We start from the raw sequence: 16,267 nt of genomic DNA on the forward strand, positions 1-16,267 counted from the left end.
TTGTCCTAGATTGACACTTTGTACGGGGCCTAGCTTCTCCTTTTTGTTTTTGCCTTTGTAACTAGGCCTCATGTAACTATGTAACTATGCATCTTCTTGATGTTTTTATTAATGGAATACCTTACTTCATCAAAACAAAAAAAAATGTGAAACCAAGACACAAAGAAATGGACTTACACATATAAGCAAATATATATATATATATATATATATATATATATATATAAGATGACTTGGCACCTCTTATAAGCGAAGAAAGTTATTTATCTTTTTCCTTCAATTTTTACATTATTTTCCACTCATTATTTTCATTTCGATTGTGTAAGAAGTCCAAAAGACACGTCCCTTCAACAACATCCATTGATAAAAAGGTGGAAAAGTTATTACTATTAATTAAGTGCAACCGTTTATTTTCCAAAAAACCCAATGGCCATATTTGATAGTTATATATGGCATCTAATGTCGCATCACAATGTTGACGGGTTTCTGCTTCATGAATGTTGAGATGGCAACTGAGAGAATTTTTCATATTTTGCTTATATATTCATCGTCTTCTCTGCTTTTTAAGGTTTTGTCGATCTCTCTTTAATTGATGAATAGAGATCGTACTAATTTTTTGCGTGACTTTTAATGAATATATCTTCAATATGTTTCCCTTATCAAATTTGATTGATACAGTTGAATATCCAATCTATCTATATATACAAAAGAGGAACACAAGCAAGGTGAGATGGCACGTTCTTTTCCCAGGAAACTCACTTTTCTTTTTTCTCAATTTTTGGCTTCATCTCTTATTTTTCCATTTATTACTAATTTATTATGGTTTATGATTAATAATTAATAAGAGTTTCAACCGTTTCTTTTCCCTTTCTTTAAAAGTCAATTCCTCCCATGTTTGTTTCTCCTCACCGTACATCATCCCTCTCTCTATATTTGTAGAATTCGCATAGGTTATAAGAACATTTTATGTCTACTCTTTCCCTACGAAATTAAGGTATACGCATTTCTTACTCTTTATCTATGTACACTTTCTATTTTCTCTATTTTTACTTGCTTCACTATTTTTCCTTGTAATAATTTCTTATTTCTCTATATTTCCATAACTTTATACATAATTCCAGATTCATATAGAAATGAACTTTCAATTGCTCAGCATATTGCATTGACAACAAAGAAATTTGCGATATTGTTGAATATTATTGCTCATTAAATTTTGAAAGTCAATGGCAAAACGTAGACAACCATGATTCTCCCTGATTCTATTAATAACACTCTTTTCTCTATATTTTCACCACCTTAATTTTACTTAATGGTATTATCAAACTTTTCTAGCAATTGTAATCTTTGAAAGCAGACTTCAAAAAAGCATATTACGTAATAAGTTTTTATCTCCTTTGGTTGCTTTCTTCCCTTCATTTTTTTCTCTTTTGGTTTAGTAGTAATAATATATGACTATCTCTTTCATAATTAGGTGATTTTTTCCTTTTAAATGTTTTATCATCTTTCTTTTTTGATTACTTATTTTGGGTTAATAGTGTTCTTGAAGACTTTATCTCTTTGTAAAGTAAGGAATATGCAGTAATCTAAATTTGATATCTTATAATAATTGATTTTTCAGTACAGAAATTATGTAACAAAGAAGGAAATTTGACCCAACAAAAGGAAGTGATTTGACTAATTAGATTACAGTAATCATCTACGATTAAGCATTGTTCTATAGGATTGAAGCCGTGGACACCTCTAAGCTTTGACTTCCCCTTTTCATATTTGGCACATGAATTGTAATTCTCGGTTAAAGTAGGTTGGTGGTGTTGCATTGGTGGCTTTATTGGTTTGTTCCGTGAAGTGAGACAAGAAAATGAGATGTGATCGATGGTGTAATGCAAACGAAGTCAAAAGAGTGAAGAAAATCAGAAAAGGAACGTCGAGAGAGGGGAAAGTACTGTGTAATGGTGTAATGGTGTAATGGTTAGAACGTGACTTATTTTTGCTTTTCTCACTGTTACAGCAATGCTTAATGTTGCTAATTTGGGACTAAGATCAAATTTGTTTTGGTAGTTGTTTGGTGTAGTCTATGATAGATGTGGGGCTTTTGCATCTATACCCGATTTTGGGATCACAAATGAACTTATATTCACTTTGCAAAAAACTTCGCAAGTCTACCCACTTTACGATCAACTTCACACTTATCGGGTCTGAAGTTAAAAAATAATTTGTCTGAAGTGAAAGAATTGCGCTTCAGATGCATTTAAGGCAAAATAGGTATGAAGTGTAACCAATGGTTCCATGCGCTTAAGACCAATAAGTCTAATTAAAAATTGTATTTCAGATGCACTTAAGGCCAATAGGTCTGAAGTACAACAAACGTTTTCCTACACTTAAGGCCAATAAGTTTGAAGTAAAAAATTGCACTTTAGATGCACTTAAGGCCAATAGGTGTGAAGTGCAACTAATGGTTTTATGCACTTAAGGTCAATAAGTTTGAAGAGAGAAATTGCACTTCACATGCACTTAACGCTAAAAGGTACAACAAACGTTTTCCTACACTTAAGACTAATAAGTCTGAAGTGAAAAATTAGTTTTCAGATGCAATTAAGGCCAAAAGGTCGAAAGTGCAACCAATGTTTTCATGCACTTAAGGTCAAATAGGCTTGAAGTGCAAATTGCCCGAAAATAGAAATTTGTTCTTCGAATTTTACCAATCAAATGTATGATTTAATACCTAAATCTACTTCAAATGAGCTCAAATTTGAAACATGACCTCCAAATATCATCAAGAACAAGCTCAATCATCAATTTGTCAAAACAACAATAAATCTAATTGACCAATTTTGCAATTAAGAAAAAAAAAATCCTAAGCAATAGTAAAAAATAAAGGGTCACAACAGCTCACCACTGTAAAACATCATAAACTAACTTAAAATATGTTTGCAAACGCCATATAAAATCACTGTTACCTGAAGAAGAAGAAGAAGAAGAAGAAGAAGAAGAAGAAGAAGGAAGGAAGGAATGAAAAAAAAGACTTAAAGTTATTTAAACAATGGGTACAAGTTAAAAAAAAAAAAAAGTAGGTACAGGTTAAATGGGCACGACCAAATAGGCTCCCGTGCAATTTTTACGATAGATGTTGTATTTGATACGAAAGTTCCAACAATCAGAAATCGGGAAATTTAATCACATTAATATATCAATGACATGTTACACTTAATTGATCTTTTTTCTAATATCGTTTCCTCCTTTGTAGTTTTTTTTCAATTTTAACATTGCCATTTTTTTCTTTTCTATTAATTTTATTTTGCATATTCTATTTTTTTCAAGTTTAAATTTATTAATTTCTTAAATTGATCATTTCAAATTTTGCCTTAAATATTTCTCATAGATTCTCTTTTTATAAAAGTTATAATATTTGATTAGTAAAGATTAATGTTCTTTTATAAAAGTAATAACATTAGTATACAATTTTGTTTTATTTTACTTTCTTTAAAATACAATTTCATTTTGTTTTATTTTCCCGCCGCGCGAAGCACGGGCAAATAGACTAGTTCTAAAATAATAATGATGCAACGAGATCAACAAGAGCTCTGAAAAGTTAAAACAACATTTTCATCATTATTTAGTGTTTATGACCCTCCAAGAGTATAACTTCAGCCACACTCAGTGCTAGAAAGGAATTTTAAGACCTCACTTGTGACACTTTTATGCAATAAAATGATTTTTTTTAAAAGTTATAACAACATGATATCGACATTTACAAGCTCATTAATGGCATAAACAAACCTGCCCCAAGTAAGCGACTCATCAGGCATCATACTTGTTTCACCCTATAACATTATTGGGTACTTGAATACCTTCTTCAATCGATAATAACATAGATTCCAACTAATTATATATAATATCATATTTCAGTACAAGGTAAAGTTACAAGTAAATTTTGTTATTACCTCTGTCCCGCATCAATATCCACCTATTCTCGAGCTATTTGCAAATCGTCCCTAATCTATTCTTTAACTAGTGCCTTCATGTGCACTTATCAAACTAAAACAGTACTCTTTTGTTTAACCATTTCAATGAGAATGCCACTTCATATAGGACATTCAATTGGAGTCCAATAATTTTAATTTTAAAAGCTTATTCTCCAATTTATTGACATCTCAAGCTAGTTATTAACCAGGATATGATCACAGAATTTACATCTGTCGAGACAATTTGAACCTATTTGATGTGAACCTACCAACTTTGCCCCTATCTGACCATCTTTCCATGAGAATTTATTTATCGCTACAAACGCCACATTTTTGGTCTAAGATCTCTTCACCTCTTAATTAAACTGCCTAACAGAAACATCTTCCCCATTTTCATATAGAAAGTATGAAGTTAGTGAAGTACCTCCAATACTTGAATTGCTGCCGTAACAGCGTCTATGCATCCACCTGCACCCTAAAATTAAACCAACAACACAACAATATAAATGGAGGTGGAAATTACTTTGTAACGATGAATTGTGACTTGAAACACATATATATTTTTTAAAATACAACTGTACACTATATAGTTCCATTCAGAATACACACGGATGAATATGCATATGGAAATTAACTACTATAAAAGCAGATAAAAGTTAGTTTTATTCCAGTTCATGGTTTCTGCCTTCTGAATCTGATCTTTCGGAGAACAGAAGAAGCGGCGAGGCACGCTCGTCTCATGACGGAACGGAGAGCTTTCACGTTCGACGGCGCGTGATATCCAGCGCCGACGTGTACAGCCACGAAGAATGTCGGAGCTGAGAGGGTCTGATCAGCAACCTCATTGGGAGTCCGGAACCAAAATGTGATTCTTTTGGACTCAAACGATCGAAATGTGTGGAAAGCAAATACAACCTATTAAGGTATAGCGCCCTTTAAAAGGGCGTTATACTTGAATTTGAAAAGACAGGCAAGTAGTATAGCGTCGTTTATTAAGGCATTATAGTATAACGCCTTAATAAACGGTGCTATACCTACATAATAATCGTCCAACCAGAACTCCCCCCATTAAAACTTAAAAAACTAACCAGGCGGTCCCCCCATTAACGACCAAAAAAGCTTGAGTAGAGCCCACCCGTCCCACAAAAAGTAAAGATTCTCGGTCCCACATCGTAGCTAAGGCGTTATCTCGTTGTGGGTTGCTCGTTTCGGCTCCAAATCACCAAATCTTCAACTTTCCAAAAACCTTAAATCGAGGTATTCCGACTTAGTTTTTGTTAAAACTCGTATAAAAAATGCATATTAGTTGTTTTTAATGTGTTCTATGTTGTTTTGTGATTGTTTTGCGATTTAACTAATTTGTTATTTTTATCCGGACTATGATATTAGTGTGCTAAAAATATTAGTAAAACAGAGAAATTATTATTAGTTGTTAAAAAAAATGTTAATTAGTTACTTTTTACAGTGGTATATGTATTTTTCGTGAATGTTTTGTGATTAAATTGATTTATTATTTTTATCCGGTTTAGATTATTTATTTGCTTAAAGACTAGTAAAATAGATAAATTGTTACATTAGTTCCCTCTAGTGGTATCTTGTGGCCTAATGTAGTGCTTCTATTTGTAATGTAGTGCCCTTTTAGCGTAGTATAATGTAGTGCCATTTAGCGTAGTATCCTTGTAGTTATTGAAATTAATCATTTAAATATCTATTATACTCAAAAATACGTCAAAAAAGCTGATAGTTCAAACACAAACTCTGTCCAATTCTAGTCAACAATCGTAAGAAAATAACATGAGAAAACAACAATATTTCCTGGACTAAATATGAGAAAACAATAATATATTCAGGATACCTTGGTGCTACTGGGCCTCAAATATCGAGCTCGGAACCCATATGTGAATATTTAATAATTAAATATTGTATAATTATAAAAATTAATTATTTAATTTTATTATAGTCAAAAATAAGTGAGTCATAAACAAAAATATATAATAACAATAAAACTAACATATAAAATAATAAAACTAATATATAAATTAATAAAACTAACATATACAATATTAAACTAACATATAAATAATAAACTAACATTTAAAATAACAGACATGTTGAGTGATAAATTGAGAAAATTTTCTCATCATGAACACAAGAATTCAGGATATCTTGGTGCTACTGGGCCTCAAATATCGAGCCTCAAAACCCATATATGAATATTTAATAATTAAATCTTTTATAATTATAAAATTAATTATTTAATTTACAAACAAACATATAAAATAATATACCTAACATGTAAAATAATAAAACTAACATATTAAAGTAAAATAATGTACTTAATATTGTTTAATTTATAGTAGACGACATGGAGGTTCCCCTTTTGCATCCCGGACCTGCCAGTCTGGAGCTACTGTTGTTACAGGGCGATCATAGGTCGTCGCATATATGGGAGGGACAGTTACTGGCCCAGACGTTCCGTGCCAGGAGAGTAGATGATATGTGGGGATTTCTTGGGGACCACCCTCTCCATCCCCGTATAGTTAGATGCCTCCAGGATACGGGTGTGGAGATCGGTCGGCTGCAGCTGGATTGGTCGTTGATCACGGCCCTGATAGAGCGGTGGTAATCAGAGACGCACATATTCCATTTGCCCATTTGCGAGGCCACTATCACGCTTCAGGATGTGGAGGTCCTATATGGGATACCCGTTGATGGACACCATGTTGCTTTGTCGAATGCCATCAGAGAGTACACGAGTTTGCACTACATGGAAATGCTGCAGCGGCTAACTGGTTTCCAGCCACCGGATGAGACTGTACTAGTTGGAGCCAGTCGTCTGTAGTTGACGCCCGTACGGCAGCATTTGGAGGCATTGCATACTGACATCACAAATGATACATTGGAGCTTCATATTCACCGGTACACGAGGTTGCTGTTGCTCATTATGTTTGGAGGGGTTTTGTTCCCCAACACTTCGGGAAACCCAGTCAGCTTGAGATTTCTTCATCATCTTGAGCGGCTAGATGATTTACCTTAGTACAGTTGGGGTGATGTTGTTCTCGGTTACTTGTACAGGCATATGTACCGGGCGAGCATGGGCACCCAGCACCCAGCATAACGTTGCTGAATTTTTGCCACTGCTACAGGTGAAAACATAGTCGAATACTCTATTCATTATAACATACCCAGTAAAAATATACCTTAAATTTTACATCCACTTTGTATATTAGGTTTGGGCCTGGGAGCGGTTCCTGCAGTTGCAACCACCTCTACCACCCTTAGCTCTGGGTGCACCACCTTCGTTTCTCCCTCTAGTTAGGAGGTGGGTTGATACGCGAGGATATGGACGAGAGTACGAGGATCGACATAATCTCCACTTGTTCAAGGATTTGTTGGATTTGCCGGAGGGCGCACATGTAAATGTATACCTAAGTTTACTTGGTCTGGCTTCATATGTGTTGTGTATACCCACATTTTCTATTGTTACTTAATAGTTCATTTGGAGGCCATACAGCGATGAGCTAATAGCTGGTTTGCCCGATTATTGCTCGGCCGGCCAAATTATGTAGAGCTCTTCCGTCCCGTTGATGTGCCTTGATATTGTGGAGCATCATGCCACCGAGCGAGTACTTCACCAGTTTGGTCGCCGTAGCTTGTACCGCCACCGCTCGCCTGGCATATCACACATTACCAGCGGGATGATCGTTCCACGGTCGACTAGACATATATGGCATGGCTAGAGGCGTAAATCGATACTTGGGACCAACGACATGACCTGATTCCCCCTCCATCTGACCAGACGGAGACTGGGCATGATTATATGGGCTGGTATCGCAGCATTACTCGAATTTTTGTCGAGAATCTCATTTATCACGCTGGCTGTCGGTACGTTCCATACACCGGGAGGCACGAGGCACTGGTATGTTATTTGGTACACTTACTTATAATGTTAACCTAGCGTTCCGTAATTTATATTTTACGTGTTGTGCAAGCTATTGGCCTACATTTGTTCCACCAGTTGGAACTGCAGATGCAGCAGCCGCTTTGCACGAGTATGGCCGGCAGGTTACCGATCTGGCTACCCGTACATTGAGGCGAGCCCGAGATGATGAGCGATTAGGATACGAGTTTGAGTATGTGGCGCCAGAGAAGTACCATTGTGGGACACCAGTGGGGCCGAAACGTGGTCGACGTGGCAGGCGTACCCCACGAGGTAGGGGTGTCCCATGAGGTAGGGGTATTACTATTAAATTTAAATTTGTTTTTATCTCATTGATTAGTAATAAATATCTTTATGTTTTTTTTAAAGGCTTCATCCTCGCCCATCACGGAGGCCACTTTGTGCGATACTAACTTGGCGGTGACGGATGATTATATTCAGGAGGCCGACGAGACCATGGTAAGATAATTTAAATTTTTGTGACTTAACACGTACATTACTAATATATATTTCATATACTAAATTATCTTATTATTTTGTAGGTTACTGCTGGACTGACGGCCCCTTCTACCAAGCCTGCCAGCCCTACTGACGATCATACTGCAGCGCATCCTCCGATAAAGAGGCGACGTAATGAGGATGATCCTGATAGCGTAGCCGGGCGGGATGGAATGCGCCTCAGGCCAACGGCTGCATTAAAGCATACAGGATGTGGGACACATTGATTTTTTTGTATTTTAAGTACATATGACATTCAGTAAATAATAGCAACAATTTTTATTGTTTACATTATATTATGTTTTTATTCTCTGGTTCTTCGTTATTTTAATACTACAACACAAACACAAATATAGCAACTTAACATAATTTAAATTCAGTACAACTAATGAAAATACATGACCCGTAAAAACATAAAGATAAAATACTACGATCAACACATACATGTGTTTGTTTAGTCACTACCGTCTATTATTCTCTCCTCCAACCACTTAAATTTCTCTTCCATTTTATTTTTTTCTTCTTCCGCCTCTTTTAGTTTCTCCTGCACTGTCACAATTTCTTGTTGCATTTCAGAGATCTGGCATTGGTATTCACCGTTTATATTCCAAACATACTGCAAACATGATTTGTAATATTCCTGGTTAATGGGTTCATCATACCATTCCTCAAACATACAATAATTTTGTCATTGCGTCCAAACAATTATTGACACATCCAGTATTTGCGCCCAACATTATCGTCGGACCAACATGCCTTCAAAATCGCACGTTTGCCACAATAGCACTTGGTTGGTCATTGCGTCCAGACATTTGTTAATGCAAGAAAAATAAAAAATTTATGGAAGGTTTTTGTCACGCCCCGAACCTAGGAGCGAGACAAGCACCCGGTGCCTCACCTAACCTAGCGTACCAAATTGCGACTAAGGGACTCTGAACACATAATGTCATACTTTGGCCATGGGGAAACCTTGCAAGAAAATTTGCGAAGCAAAATATAAAACTGAATGGAAACTAGCGCTAACTAAACATCAATATAAAGCTAGGCTGAAAAGGCCGTCATAGCTACTACAGCTGACAAACCACCAAATTATACATACCAGGCCTACAAACCCAACATACTGCACTAACCAACAGGATATGTCTACAAGCCTCTACTGATAGATGTACTATGATCGGAACAGGGCCCCGACCTACCCATAACATATATACAGATATACATAAGATGTACACAACACTCTAGACCTGGCAACTCCGAAAGGCGTGGAGCTTACCGATCAGGCTGAACTCGGGAAACACCTACTGAGGAGATCTACTCGTCTGTCTATCTGAACCTGCATGCATGAAATGCAGCGTCCCCGGAAAAGGGACGTCAGTACGAAATAATGTACCGAGTATGTAAGGCAATAACATAACTGAAAATCGAAACTGAACTGATAATATAATAACTGGAAATAACTGGGAGTCAAAGATGATCTGGAGATATACTTACCTGCTGATACTGACTCAACTCCTTCAATATAGTAAGTAAAATAATTGTACGGCCTTATAAGGCTCGGTATATATAACTGCTATGCCATAGTAGGCTCGCTCATAGGCGCTCGGCCATACTAGGCTATGTATCTCGACCATGCTGGGCTCGCTCATAGGCGCTCGGCCACAGTAGGCTCGGTATATAAATTTCCATCTGATCAGAGGTTGCCCAATAGGGGCCTGCCCATCGATTATAGCTCGATGGTAATGAAAATACTGTAATACTGTATATATAGGCTTGCTGTTCTCTTGACTGGAAGAAGACAATACTAAAATTGAATATAGAGTCTCGATAAGGAATAATATTGTAACTTATGAGACTAGAATAGTGTGAATAAATTCATGAATATGAACTTCTCTTTTTGTCTCATTACTAACATATGTAGCTACGAGATCATGCCAAAATGAAGGAAGGCTTAGCCTTAACATACCTTATCACAATCTTTTCAATCACCAAGTTGAACTCACCTCTTCGCACCTTAATCTACAAGAATGATAATAATACTATCGTTAAGTTACGAAAGGTACAACTATCGCACAACGAACGACAAACCTATTTTGTATTAAAACGGGCAGCATCTCCCCTATAATCCTTACTTCCTCCAAATTCAAGATAACACCAACAATACAAGAACAGAACAATAACAACATATATACATCATTTTCCAGCCCTATATACACCATCAAATACTACAAAACAGCCCAACACACCCCAATCTCTTCGTACACAAAACGACCACCGTAGTAGTGTCAAACGACCCGAAAATATTATGACGAACGACCAGACAACCACCCTACATTTATATGGTGTTTATAAACCCCCTTCCTCCTCCAAAATCCACAAAATAGTAGTAAAACACGCAGCCCAACAACAACACAAAACAGTCCGCTACAAGTGAATAACTCGAACTCACGGCTTCCGATCACCGTCCCGTGAGTTCTTACAAGTATAGAACGACTTACCATGAATTTATAGAAGAAAAATTGGATGAAAGAGAGAATTAAACTCACATTATTTATTGGATAACTCAGCTCTTATCTTGGTTCTTCAAACTCTAGGTTTTACCTCCAATTGGAACTTGAAAGGGAGAGAAAATCAATTAGGGTTTGTGGGAAATTTTTGGGAGGATTCTTTGCAGAGATTATGTATGGTTATTATGCTCTATTTTAAGTCTAATATATGAATAAAATAGGCCCTTAAAAGGCCTCTTTGGACGACCCAAAATGGCCCCTTTTTTTGGGCTCTCATTTAAGCAAGTAGGTGACACACCTACTTGTCACCAAGTAGCTTGCGCAGTATCGCACAAATGCCCATATCTTTCTACTCCAATGTCATATTGACAAACGGTTTAATGCATTGGAAAATAGACTCATAGATCTTTAATTTGATGGGTGGAACACCCCATAACTCTAAGTATATTGGGAGAAAATCGCAGTTACATTTGACCCAAAGTTTCAGTAAAACTTATGAATGTAACTTGTGATGACTTTCATCGACTTTTGTTCCACAACTCTCTTGACTTCAAAACATAACACACGGATGTCATACGACTAATATAAATCATAACATAATCTCCTTATCATGTTAAGCACCCTAGTCTCACCCCAAAGGTATATGTTATAACATTCCCAACTTGTCGACTTTCGACGAAACATTATTTTCTTCAATTGCTTTAGCTTCTGAACCGTCCAACCCTCTTTGTACTTGTTGTTCATGATCTTCAATATTTGTAACCTCAGAGGTAACATGATTAAATTAATTTATATACTTTTAAATATTATCTCATTTTTGGTCTTACATTAGTTTGCTTACGATGCATTTTTATGTACGAAAATTTAGGGTGTAACAGTTTTGCTATTTGTTTTTGTTAAGCGCAAATAATAACTAAAATTTGCTAGTTATTTATAGGCAAGACAGCCCACATAACGTAGTAATTTACTGCGCTATGCTTCGCGTGTTAAAGATTCTTTCGGGTACAAAATAGCTTTTCCAGAAGATAGCTTTTGCAGGCGAGCAGCTTTTCAGGTCGACAAGACAACACACATAACGTAGTAATTCACCGCACTATGCTTCGTGTGTTAAAGATTCTTTCGGGTATAATACAACTTTTTCAGAAGATAGCTTTTGCACGCGAGCAGCTTTTTCAGGTCGATAAGACAGTTGTTTTTTTTTTGAATGGGTTTATGTTAGATTGTTATACTGAAGTATTAATATTAAATATCAACAAGATTTAACAGCAATGGAAACATAATTTTAGTTCATACATTCTGCAAGATAAACAAGTACATACATTTATTACAACCACATTATAGAAACAAAATACTACATGTATCCTTGATAGTTGGGCACATTAGATGAACCAGGAGCTGGATTACTACCGCCACCCAAACCAGCTGAAGGACATTTACGTCAGTCGTGTCCTGTTTGCGAGCATATGCCACATTTGCGCGCATAAACTGTATCACTAACATCCATTTAATTCTATATACGCGTTCTTTTTTGGACCTGTCATTGACGTACATAGTCCTTGTTACACACTATTTTAAATGGTACCGGCGGCCAATAATGCTCAGCACCCACTGGCTGCAACTGCCCACTATGGGTGTTTAAGTATGCAGCAACACTATATTCTTTATCAACGTAGTTGGTTGCCCATAAACCTCTATGTTGAAAGCACTTGATGGCATGTGAGCACGGCATGTGGTATATGGACTATTTCCCACAAGAGCATAACCTTCTGGCTTCATTTACGATGTGTGTATTATTCCCCCGGTTGTGATGGATAGCGGTGCGAACTTCAAAAATATTTCGCTCGTTGCAATACTGCAAAAATGAATGTCAATGTGCTCGCTTCCTGTATTTCTCAAATCTTTTCATTGGTATTGGCATAAATTCAACACACCTTTCCATCAATGACGATGCACCCTAGCCCTTTCAACAAACCTCTCTGACATCTGCTTGAATGACATCCGCACCATGGCAGTGACAGGCAATCCTCGTTCAGACTTCAATAACCCGTTGAAAGACTCTAACACATTTGTAGTTAGAATTTCCCATCTTCTGCCACCATCCGCATACAAAGTCCACTTGTCAAGCTCATGTCGCATCAACCAACGATAGGGTCCCTCGTCTTCCTGCCTGATTGATTCCATGCGCCTCCTAAATTTACATTCTTGGTGATCTGTTGCAGCCATCCATATTAAATCATGCAAATCCTTGTTGGGATATGCCTTCTGGAAATTGGCCTTCAGGTGCCTCACATAGTAACGGTGGTAGGCATACGGTTCTTTCCATGCATGCAAATTCTGTACAGAACTTAAAATACCACCATGTCGATCAGATATTAAAAAAATACCTGAACCTGTTTGATAACTTGCTCTTTCAAGTGGTTCAAAAATAGTGTCCACGTCTCTTGGCTTTCATTGGTATAAATAGCAAAAGCTAAGGGAAATATACTTCCATTAGCATCTACTGTAACGGCGATCAATAGCTTAATATCATACTTTCCATAGACATGAGTGCCGTCTATGGATATTACCGGTCGGCAATGCAAAAAACCATCAATTGTTGGTTTAAATGCCTAGAACACATATTTGAATATATGTTCTAGTATTTCTGAACTCCGCTCAAGATTCCATTCAACAAAAGTCATGTGTTTAAAGTGTTGCAATGCAGCCATGTACCTGGGTAGAGATGCAAAGGACTTATTCCAATTACCATAAAAAAATTCAAACGCACGTTTGCACCCGAGAAATGCCTTTCTTTTGGTAATGGTGCACCCATATTCCTGGTGGACGGATGTTATACACTCTTTGATCTTGTACCTTATGGACGCTTCAATATGTGGAATCAAGAGAAGAGAAATCAAGTTAGCATTCAAGTTAAAATGATTCCCACTGAATGTGTCCATTTCACAATTGTGGGTGTAAATGTATTTACCCACAACCCATATATTTGTTTTCTTCTTCCTCGCACGCAGCATCTAATTACAACCAGTAAACTATCTATGGCAGACTACCTTGTATACATCTGGAGATGACTCGCGTACCGTGATCTCACGACACTCTTTTACACTGTACATTAGCACCGCCCAGGTTAGGCGTATTTTATCGGGAAAAAGCATGCACTTTGACAGCACCATTGCTCTAGATTTATCCCATATTGCTGTCCGAAATTCGTTAGTATCCATTGTGAGGGCATCCACATCCGGCATACTTGGCAAATGATCAAGGTAGGAAATCTCCTTTGAATGAAATGGCATGCGGGACTCGTACACTCTTGGTCCAACGGGGGTGGAGCACGCTCTCTCGTCAAATCAGGCCCAGCATTCTCTTCCTCCTCATCATCACTCTCATTAGGGAAGGGTGTGTCATCTCCAAACTCATCAGCATTGTTATCATAATCACTATTCTCTCCTGACTCTGTGCATCTGCCAGATCCCGATTAAATATGTCATCTTCGGGCAATTGAGTAAGGACGGGACCTTCAGGATGCTCGTTTTCACTGCACAACCAACAAAATAATGAGTTACTAAAATTGGTAAATACTTTACGAATAGTTATATCACTTCACTTACAAATCGTAATGTGTTGGCATCCCATGATGGATATTATCCTGTTGGTGATGACTCCCGGATGGACCACCATGATCCAACACACCAGAACTAGGCATATTTTAACTGGGCGTTGGTTCATAATTTGTAAAATTTATATCTGGTCGGTACCCCCTGTGAAATATATGAGTGTTAATACAAATTCAATGCATAAAAAATAAACATCGTAACACAAAAAACAATTGCAGTTTACCACTCGTCTTGTGGATTATGTAAACTACGAGAGAAATTATTTCCTCGTTCCTCATTCGTCCATGGAGATAAGTTTAGATTAGGTCAAACTCTTTCAGCTGGAACCTGTTCAGCTAAAAATGCTCCAAAATAACCACCTGATGACTGAGGGATATCCCTGCTTTGCGCAACCTCATTATTGCGAACGTCTTCAACTTTGACGTACATTTCTAACATTTTTATCACAAGAAATTCCCAGTATTCATGTGGAGTCCTCAAAATATCTCTCAGAGTTTCATCGCCATCGATGTTAAACTCAGCATAACAAGCAACCCATTGCGGAGTGACAGAATACGAATATCTTCCGGTTACTTTAAGGTTCACCGAACGTTTGCTCACTCATTTTTTGTATATAATAACGATACCAATTTATCGTACTCCATTGTAAGTGGCAAATTAACATGATACTGTGGAGATAAACTATAGGTTACTGAGTTATTCGCCACCACAACCTCACCCCTCACCCTCCCCTCACCCCCAATATAATTAAACCCTTAATTTTCGCTCTTCAGACATTATGACAAAATGCAAAACAACTTAACGAAGAAATATTTCAGAAGACTTGAGAATATTTATGAATGGATTTTTAAAAAATTCTTAACCTCCTTAAATAGGGCAAAAAATCAGTTCGGGGTACAATTGTTTTAGGTATAGCGCCTTAAATAAGGGCGCTATACCCAATTGAATTATTGTTATGTCAGTTAAGCCCAGAAAAATTATTTGTGGGCCCACAAAATATGTATAGTACCTTAATAAACGGCGCTATACTTTTTCGTGTTTTCAAATTCAAGTATAACGCCCTTTTAAAGGGTGCTATACCTTAACGGGCAAACGACCGTTAAGGTATAGCGCCCTTTAAAAGGGTGTTATACATATTTTGGTCACTATATTTTTTTCACACATTTAGGTCGTTTGAGTTCAAAAGAACCACATTTTAGTTCCGGACTTCCTCACTACCCATTTCTCTTTTTTCTATAAATTTCCCAGACTGTCGGCGCGTACTTATATGACTTATCCATTGAATGCAATTTATAAGCCACATTTGTCTAATTCCATTTATATCTCCGTTTCTCCATTCTCCATATCCCATTTTGGACTCTTGTAATTGCATACAATTTTCTTTTTAAAAATTTAACTTTTCATTTATAATTCTTCGTTAGGGACTGACTTATTAGAAAAATAGTTTTTCCTTGGAAGTTAACCCCTTAGATGATTAATGGTTATCGATTTTCTTTTCATAAATATAAAAATTCATGACTCTATATGTATACTCAATAATACTTGTTGGAGTTTTTAGACCTTTAATAAATATTTGATATATTGAAGAATATCTCATTTGCTCTGCATAGGAGAAACATTTTTTTAAAGTCATTCTCTATTGAACAATCATAAATGAAGAGCTAAAATTTTGATAAGAAAATTTATGTGTAATGAATAAGAATCCAAATAGGAATCTAAAGTAGGAAAAACTTAGGCGTTTCTAAGCACACA

At 36.7% G+C, this 16,267-nt stretch overlaps 1 long non-coding RNA gene across 1 annotated transcript; it reads left to right on the plus strand.

Moving 5' to 3' along the window:
* Positions 1-503: 503 nt before the first annotated feature.
* On the plus strand, positions 504-2,057 carry LOC104093870 (uncharacterized). Its single transcript, XR_685737.3, has 2 exons — positions 504-725; positions 1,619-2,057. It is a non-coding gene; the product is annotated as an uncharacterized lncRNA (long non-coding RNA).
* The last annotated feature ends 14,210 nt before the right edge of the window (positions 2,058-16,267 follow it).

This window comes from Nicotiana tomentosiformis, chromosome 5 (genome assembly GCF_000390325.3).
Source record: "Nicotiana tomentosiformis chromosome 5, ASM39032v3, whole genome shotgun sequence".
NCBI classification, from domain to species: domain Eukaryota; kingdom Viridiplantae; phylum Streptophyta; class Magnoliopsida; order Solanales; family Solanaceae; genus Nicotiana; species Nicotiana tomentosiformis.